A 9,647-nucleotide genomic window follows, 5' to 3' on the forward strand; every position below is an offset into this window, starting at 1 on the left:
ATAATAATAATAATAATAATTAATTACTTCTCCTTTCAGTTTTCAGGAGCTCGAGGGATCAATAAAGGAGAGACTCCAGCTGGCTATCTTGGTCAGGGTTTCCACCCAAAGAGGACACAGTTACTGATTTTCCTGATGGTTGCTTTTCAGGGAAAAACGAAGTCATCAGAAAGGTACATATTGTCTAGCCATTGAGATGGGCTGTTGAGAACAAGTAGCCTGTTTGTTCTTTTCCTTGTGGGTGCCACAACATCCTTCATCAATGATCCATAAATAAGGGGAAACTTTTGATTATATCTGTGAGTCTCCTGGAGACTGGAGCAGAACCAGTGTTCAACCACACATGTCTCATTCTATTCCATTATTTGTTTCCTTCTTCATACTGCTACATTTGCCATGGGCGGGTCAGCTATTCTCAGCACAGCAGTTTGCTCTAAAAGACCCAACTGGTCAGTTAGGGGTATTTGGGTTTCAGAATGTCCAGGATGATGTCCTGGGTGTTTTAGCTGAGATTCCTGCATCGCGGGGGGTGGGGGGTGGACTTGAAGGCCCATGGGGTCCCTTCCAACTCCATTATTCTATGAGGAATGTAAGAAGAGCCAATGGCCCATCAAGTCCAGCATCCTGTTCTCGCTTTGGCCAATCCAATGAGGAGCACAAGAGCAGTCAGCCCTTCAGCAACGGCCATTCAGAAGCATCGCTGCCTCCAGCTGTGGAAGTAGAGCATAGTCATCCTAGCTAGTAGGCATTAACAGTCTTCTCTTCCATGAATTTGTCTAGAAGAATAAGAAGAAGAGTTTGGATTTAATATCCCGCTTTATCACTGCCCGAAGGAGTCTCAAAGTGGCTAACATTCTCCTTTCCCTTCCTCCCCCACAACAAACACTCTGTGAAGTGAGTGGGGCTGAGAGACTTCAGAGAAGGGTGACTAGCCCAAGGTCACCCAGCATCTGCAGGTGGAGGAGCAGGGAAGCACACCCAGTTTAACAGATTACGAGTCTACCGCTCTTAGCCACTACACCACACTGGCTCTCCTCTATCTATTCCTCTAAAAGCCATCTATTTTAGAGAAAGGGAGCAAGAATTAATTATTCAAGACTGAAAGGGTGCATGGTAGCCATGAATATCATTAGCAGAATGTTTGGAACACACAGTCCTTTCCTTGGCCCTGAAAGCTTCCTCTCACCATTCCCTTGGGAAGTACAAATAGAGGATCCTTTCTCTCTCTGCAATATCTTTGAGCTAGAAGGCAACTCTGGTGGCTCCAACATTCAGCCATGAAGACCTCTGCCCCTCTACTTCTCCTTTTGGTGCTGCTGTCAAGTTAAGTACAAATAAGTTTTATGGTATTAATGTTAGATAAGGTTAAAATAAATTAAGATAATTATATGACAGAAAACAGAGAAAGATGGAAAGGATTTGCTGAAATAATTAATAACTAGAATACAAAAAAGGGAGGTGTGAGGAGGTCGATGAAACAAGTAAATGAAAGACAAAGACATGGAAATATTGGATGTGTTTTTAATTGTTTTTGCTTTTGTTTTTGTTTTGATGTATTGTTTTTTTGTTTTTTTATGCATTGTAATGTATTGATTTGTTTTGTTTAATCTTTCTTTTTTTCTTCTTCTTTCTGTAATCTTTAAACTTTTAATAAATATTATTTTAAAAAAAAAGAGAGAATATGGGGCTTCAACAAACTGCTGCCATCATCCTGATCATGTCTACCTATGTGAAAGGACCGGTAATTACTGGAAAACTGAAATGAGATAGCCACTTTGTGGATGTTGCCCCCAGATCCAGTCACCCCACAGAGGCAGTTTAAGGTCCAAAATAGCTCGCCGCTGCAAAAGATAAGGCTTCAGTAATACATTTCTGGATGTTGATATCAAGTCAAGTAACCTTTATTGGCATCACATAAGAACATTCAGAATACATGAATGTTGACACACCCACCCACACCCACCCACCATGTAGGCTTTGTAGATTATACTTGTACAGACAGTTTGAATCTGTGAGTTTGAAGCTGTGTTACTTCATTAGACTGACTCCAACACAGACAGCACAAAACCCTGACACAAGACAGACCCCAGCACTGGAACTGACGTGCTTTAATTGTGGAGGTGAAAGATAGATCCAGCCTGTCTTGGCCAATGAACAAAACAATTGGCTGAGTGCCTAGATTCAAAATGCCGGCGTTGCAACCTCTCTAGCACAAGAGAGCTCCCATCAGAGTTTAAAACCACTCACATGGTTAAGTAGTGTGGAAGGTGGGCTGTTCAGTCCTCCTGCATATCCCATTTGGTCTACTCTAAAGCTCATCTTTCTCCCTCTCTTGAAAAGAACAGACCACAAAGTGTTAAGTAAGTTTAAAATATTTCACTGACTAAATGCAAAGTTCTGACTGATGTGCTATTCCATACAGCAAGGAAAACGCAGTCAGGATACTACTGGGTGCAAAATACAGAATGTGTTTTCCAAATCTGTGGTCTAAGATCGGAGCAAGCTTAAACACATCAAATGCAGGCTTCTTGGCTTCAAGCGATAGCAACACGAAGCTTCTGAAGCGCAGAGGGAGCGCTTCCTCCGTGCTCCGGAGGCTTGGTGTTGCTTTTGCTGAAGCCTGGAGAGCGAGAGGGTCAGTGCACCGACCCCGCTTCAGAGATAGCCGCTCTCTTCCTGCAATATCTTTGAGCCAGAAGGTGACTTTTGTGACTCCTACATTCAGTGGTTATAACCTTTGCCCTGCTGGTTCTCTTTTTGATTTTGTTATAGTTTCCTGGGTAAAAAATAAAGGTCTGTTCTACCAATGGACTGTAGTAAAAAAAAAGTCTAGTCCATTTTGGTGTCTTTTGCTACTCTACCTTGGACAAAACATTAGCTCATTTGAAACTATGACATTTGTGCATAGTTTTATTTAGTGGAAAATGTAATGAAATCTCAGTGACTGCTTTCACTGAGATGCTTAGAGATGTTGGTAATTTCTTCTCATCTGAAGGATGGATTTCTATCTTCATAATATTTCTCCAGAATCCACTCCCACCGAGCAAATGAAGTGTAAAGGTCGCTGCAAACCAAGGTGTTCACGTAAAGAATATGTGGCTTCAACAACCTCCTGCCATCATCCTGATCATGTCTAATGCTGCCGAAAGAAAGGTAACATGCTAATTTTTTGTTATGGGCCGCATTCATGAGTTGGAAAAGAAGGTGAAGATAATGAACAGGGTTGTTTGGTTATGCTTGAAGGAAGGCAAAGAACAAACAAGGAGTAGGTTTTCTGCGTGGAGTGGATGGAGAAATGCTTTTGGGTGACCGAGAGAGGTTGGACTCCTCAACACCTACTTTGCCTCTGTCTTCTTCCAAAAGTGTATAATTTGATGAAAATAGAATAAAAGATACAGAGAGGGGACCTCAGCGCAAGAGAGGAAGAGAGTTGGTAGAGGAACACTGTTATGTACTGAGTTGAATAGGATCCAAACTGCAGCAGTCTGATTGGTCCTAGAACAATAGGATTCAGAATGCAGCAGTCAGATTGGTCCTAGAACAATGCAGCAATATGATTGGTTGGCAGGAACCACCCAATCATGCTCCAGATAGAAGTGAATCCACAACCTGATTGGCTTACAGTAGAATTCCGGAATTAGCCAATCATGTGCAGCCCATTGTGTAAATAATGTATATAAAGCAGATACCTTGAGGGGACTTTCATTCATTCCTCCTCACCACTATGAGCTGAATAAAGAGCATGAAATCACTTTGCGACTCTGAGTATATTTCACTGGCGACGAAGGTGGGATCCCGCTGAGCTGACTGCCACACACAGCACCGCAGCACCGCCACCTGCCACACCGCTGCCTCGCACCGTGTATCCAGGCTTCAGCTCCGGGACACAAGGAACTCAGAATGGCAACCGACAGCAGCTTCTCGCCGTTCAACCCAGCATCTGGAGACTGGGAAGCGTATGCTTCCCGTTTCACCTTCCTCCTAGAAGCCAAAGGGGTCACCGATGAAGAAGACGCCAAGAAGAGGGCGATATTCTTCAGCGTCTGCGGAGAGGAGACGTTTGAAATCGCCCGGGCTCTCCTTGCACCCGAAGACGTCGCTACTGTTCCATACAAAACAATAATGGAACAGCTGAAGGGGCACTTTTCGCCACAGCCCTCTGTGGTGGCTCGTCGAAATGCCTTCTATGCAAAGCGGCAAGCCCCTGGGGAAACCATAACTGGGTTTGTGACCTCTCTCCGCCAAGCTGCCCGGTTCTGCAACTTCTCAGAGCTGGAGAACATGCTTCGTGACCGCCTCGTCGGTGGCCTGAAGGATGAGAAGCTGCAACGACGCCTCTACGCTAAGAAGGACCTAACGTTCCAGGTCGCTCTGGAGGAGGCCCTGGCAACGGAAGCTGCCGAGAGGTCGACGCAAGAGGCACGGCCGAGCCAGCCGTCCCAACCGAGGGTCCACCACGAAGACCTCACCGACGACTCAGGATCCAACAGGGAGGAGGTGCACCGAGTACAGCAGCGCACTCAAGCAGCCCACATACCACAGCTGCCTCGACGAGAAGCAGGGAACTGCGCAAGCTGTGGAGACAGTCACGAAAGGAGGACCTGCCGTTTCCGCAACGCAGAGTGCAGGCAGTGCAGAAAATTGGGACACATCGCCCGGGTGTGTCGAGCTCGGCCCACCCGACGCCAGGCATCAGATGACCAATCCAAGAGCCCCAGGTCCCGGGGCCCAACACACCAAGGCAACTCGACGGAGCTCACGGACTTCCAGGTATACCAGTTGCCCCACCCCAACGTAGAGAAAATTTATGTAGAGGTACAGATAGAGGGGGCCCCATGCCGCATGGAGCTTGACACGGGTTCAACTCTATCCATAATCTCGGCAAGGACCTTAAGGAAACTGTGTCCTACTGGGGGTCCCAAACTCAGGCCGGCCCCATTCACCCTCCGGGACTTCCAGAAACGTAAGGTCCCCACAATGGGGGTGGGGACCTTCAGGGTGCAATACCGAGGGCGGACGCGGCAACTGGACTTGCTTGTGGTCAAGGGCCCCTACATTAGCTTACTGGGATTGGCATGGTTTGGACCACTGGGGCTAGCCGTCACCGGGGTGAACCACACGAGCTTACAAGTGGACGTGGACGCCATATGCAAGGAATTTCCGGGGGTTTTTGATGGGAAATTGGGACAGTATACGGGCCCCCCCATTGCTCTACAGCTTGACCCCGCAGTACGACCAGTCAGGCTCAAGGCCCGCCGGGTCCCGTTCGCCCTGAAACCCCGTATAGACGAGGAATTGGACCGACTCGTGGAGCAAGGCGTGCTGGAGCCGGTGCCTAATGCCCCCTGGGAAACCCCAATCGTCACACCCGTCAAGCCGAATGGTTCGGTCCGCATCTGCGCAGACTACAAATGTACCATAAACAAGGCCCTCACGGCCCATGCATACCCAGTGCCAGTGGTCAGCCATGTCCTTGCCACCCTGGCTGGGTCGAAAATTTTTGGCAAGCTGGACTTGGCCCAAGCATATCAACAACTGCCAGTAGATGAGGCCACAGCAGAGGCACAGACGATTGTGACGCACAGAGGAGCGTTCAGGGTAAAGCGGCTGCAATTCGGTGTCAGCGTGGCACCAGGCATATTCCAGAATCTAATGGACTCTCTCCTTAAAGGGATTCCTGGCGTCACCCCCTTCTTCGATGATGTGTTGATTGCCGGGCCCACACCAGAGGAGTTTGAGGACCGCCTCCGCACCGTTCTGCACCGTTTCCAGACGGCGGGTCTCAAGGTGAAGCGGGAAAAATGTCTACTAGGAGTGCCTCAGGTGGACTTTCTGGGATTTATGGTGGACGCAGAAGGGGTCCACCCGACTGGGGACAAGGTACGGGCCATTTGTGATGCCCCAGCGCCCAAGAACAAGACTGAACTTCAGGCCTTCTTGGGACTATTGAACTTTTACCATTCCTTCCTTCCCCACAAGGCGGCGGTAGCGGAGCCCCTACACAGACTCCTGGACAAGCGGGCCCCTTGGGTGTGGGGCCAGCGCCAGGAGGCCGCATTCCAGGCAGTCAAGGACTTGCTTGTCTCAAACTCGGTCTTGGCACACTTCGACGAGAGGCTGCCGGTGGTGCTAGCATGCGACGCCTCACCCTATGGCATTGGCGCTGTCCTGGGACACCAACTCCCGGATGGAAGAGAGGTACCGGTGGCATACTTTTCCCAGACACTCAACGCAACCGAGCGGAACTACTCGCAAATCGACAAGGAGGGTCTGGCAATCGTGAAGGGAGTAAAAAAATTCCATGATTTCTTGTACGGGCGGCCCTTCACCGTGGTGACTGACCACAAGCCCTTGCTTGGCTTGTTTGCCTCCGAAAAGCAGACCCCCCAAGTGCTGTCTCCTCGTGTCCTCAGGTGGTCAATTTTCCTTGCCAGCTACCAGTATGCACTGATTCACCGCCCTGGGAAGGCGATGGGCCATGCGGACGCCCTCAGCAGGCTACCACTACCGGAAACAGGCCCCGACCCAGCACCTGCACAAGAGGTTATGAGCCTGGAGCTGCTTCCCGACCGCCCCATTCAGGCACAAGAAGTTGCACACCATTCCAAGAAAGATAGGGTCATCTCCCGGGTCCTGGACTGGGTGTGGAGGGGATGGCCCAGCAGCAGCCCCGGGCCAGAATTCGCCGGCTACACAACCCGCAAACATGAACTGTCAGCCCACAAGGGGTGCCTGTTATGGGGAAGCAGGGTCGTTGTTCCCCAGCCCCTCCGCAAAAGGGTCCTCACAGCCCTACACGAGACACACCCAGGGGTAGTAAGAATGAAGGCCCTTGCCAGGAGTTATGTGTGGTGGCCGGGGATCGACGGAGAGATAGAGGCCTGGGTCAAACACTGCCAGGCCTGCCAAGAATCCCGCCCAGATCCCCCAAGGGCCCCAGTCCAGTCCTGGGAGTCCGCCCGAGCACCATGGTCACGCCTGCATGTGGACTTCGCTGGCCCCTTTCAGGGGAAAACATTCTTCATAGTGGTGGACTCCTACACCAAATGGCTGGAAGTCGCACTGGTACCGTCCACTTCTACGTCCGCAGCCATCCGGGTACTACGCAGGCTGTTTGCAACCCACGGGCTCCCTGACACTCTCGTCTCAGACAACGGGACTGCATTTACGTCAGGAGAATTCCAAACCTTCACAGCGCAGAACGCCATCCGCCACATCCGTTCGGCGCCATTCCACCCTGCCACCAATGGCCAAGCAGAACGCATGGTGCGGACCACCAAGGACACCCTTCGCCGCATGACGCAAGGGGATTGGGAGTACCGCCTTGCCACATTCCTCCTAGCACAACACAGCACCCCCAGCTCAACGACTGGCCGGAGCCCCGCTGAACTACTAATGGGTCGGCGCCTTGCAATCAGATTGGACCGCCTTCACCCCGATAGAGCTCAGGATGAGGTAGTGGTGGGGGAAGGCAGGAACCCCCGGACCTTCGAGGCCCAGGACCCAGTGTACGCAAAGAATTTTGGGGCAGGCCCAGCATGGGTACCCGCCACAGTCACCAGGGTCACTGGTCCCGTGTCGTACGAGGTGCTAACGGATGGGGGGCAATGCTGGCGCCGCCACTGCGACCAGATACGGCGACGATTCCCGGGCAGGACTGGAACTTAGAGGGGAGGGGTGTTATGTACTGAGTTGAATAGGATCCAAACTGCAGCAGTCTGATTGGTCCTAGAACAATAGGATTCAGAATGCAGCAGTCAGATTGGTCCTAGAACAATGCAGCAATATGATTGGTTGGCAGGAACCACCCAATCATGCTCCAGATAGAAGTGAATCCACAACCTGATTGGCTTACAGTAGAATTCCGGAATTAGCCAATCATGTGCAGCCCATTGTGTAAATAATGTATATAAAGCAGATACCTTGAGGGGACTTTCATTCATTCCTCCTCACCACTATGAGCTGAATAAAGAGCATGAAATCACTTTGCGACTCTGAGTATATTTCAAACACCAAGCTACTCTGAATGAATTCTAATCTTCAGGGCCTTAGAACTGCTCCCAAACGTTCTAAAGGAATGTGCAGATGTAATCTCACAGCCTCTGTATAGAATATTTGGGAATCCTTGGACAAAAGGTGGTGTCCCTGCAGACTGGAAGTGGGCAAACTTTGTTGCCATCTTCAAAAAGCAAAAGAAAGAGGACCCAGGATCATAACTGGTTGGTCAGTTTGGCTCGGATACTAGGAAAGGTCCCCAAAATGACAATGAGTCAACGAGAAGTTAGCAGGCATGCCACTTTCAGAGGCCCTGGGGGCCCGAGCACCAACAAATTTTCATTTTGGGTGTCCATGGGTGCCTGGCTACCGCCTCCTGCTGTGGCCTCATGCTGTGGCTGCAGCCTCCCACTGCCTCTGCAACCCAGTGTGGCGGAGGTGCAGGCCCTGGCCCAGTTGCATTGTTTTCTCAAAAACAAGTCATAGCTGATGAATCTGTGGGATGTAAACACAGGAGCAGTCAATGACAACATTCCTAGAGTGTACATGTTAGAACATGGGGAGGGATGTCTGTCTAGCAAGCAGGTAAACTTCCTGGGGACGGACTTCCTCCGCATGTGACCAGAGGTGGGTGTGGCCTCACCTGTGCAGGTAAATGATAAAAGCACAGGGCAGGCAGCCATCTCTCTCTCTCTCAGCCATCTTCCTTCGATGAGGAAACATCTAAGGATGCCCTCTTGGCTCTCAGCCAAGAGAGGGCAGTACTATCTTCCTATAAGATAGATTCTGAGTGTATTTTACCTTTTTTTAGCTGTCTGCCTTCTGGGATAATATTGTGAACAGAACATGAGTAAACTCTTTTATACTTTTATAAAGACTGTGTCATGTCTTGTATTTTAAGAGGGAACAAAGGGGAAATTACCAGAGTAATTATTATAGAGGTTCTAGCGAACCTGTGCAGACGTTACCATTGCGAACTAAAAGGGGAATGTCATAAACTCTGCTGATATTTTGGGAACTTGTTAGCACAAGTTGGATTAGGATATAATCTCACAATATATCCTCTCCTGCACCCCTGAACATTCCCACAGAATCTAAGTTAAAAAAACAAACAAACCCAGAGTGGCAAGCTTAGTGGATAAGGGGAATGCTGTGAATGTCTTGATTGCAGTAAGGCTTTTGACAAACTCCCCCCTGGTTGCTTGTCATTCTGGAAAAAGAAATCACAAGTGGGTTACCACAGGGTTCTGTCCTGGGCCCAGTGTTGTTCAACATTTTTATAGACGGCTTAGATGAAGGAAACAGAGGGGCTGCTCATCCAATCTATAAGTGTGGAATTTAGCTCTTCAGGAAAAGCTTACCTGGCACGTCAGACTTTTGAATGGGAAAGCAAAGCCACACCTAAATCTGGTGGGACTTTGTTGAATATATCAGCAAGGAACTGTTATACTGTTCTCTCCCCCAACCCTATCCTGGTATCCCAATACATTAGGTAAAGGTAAAGGGACCCCTGACCATTATGTCCAGTCGTGACCGACTCTGGGGTTGTGACGCTCATCTCGCTTTATTGGCCAAGGGAGCTGGCGTACAGCTTCCGGGTCATGTGGCCAGCATGACTAAACCGCTTCTGGCGAACCAGAGCAGCGCACGGA

Source organism: Podarcis filfolensis, assembly GCF_964270895.1.
Source record: "Podarcis filfolensis genome assembly, chromosome: 3".
Lineage (NCBI taxonomy): Eukaryota > Metazoa > Chordata > Lepidosauria > Squamata > Lacertidae > Podarcis > Podarcis filfolensis.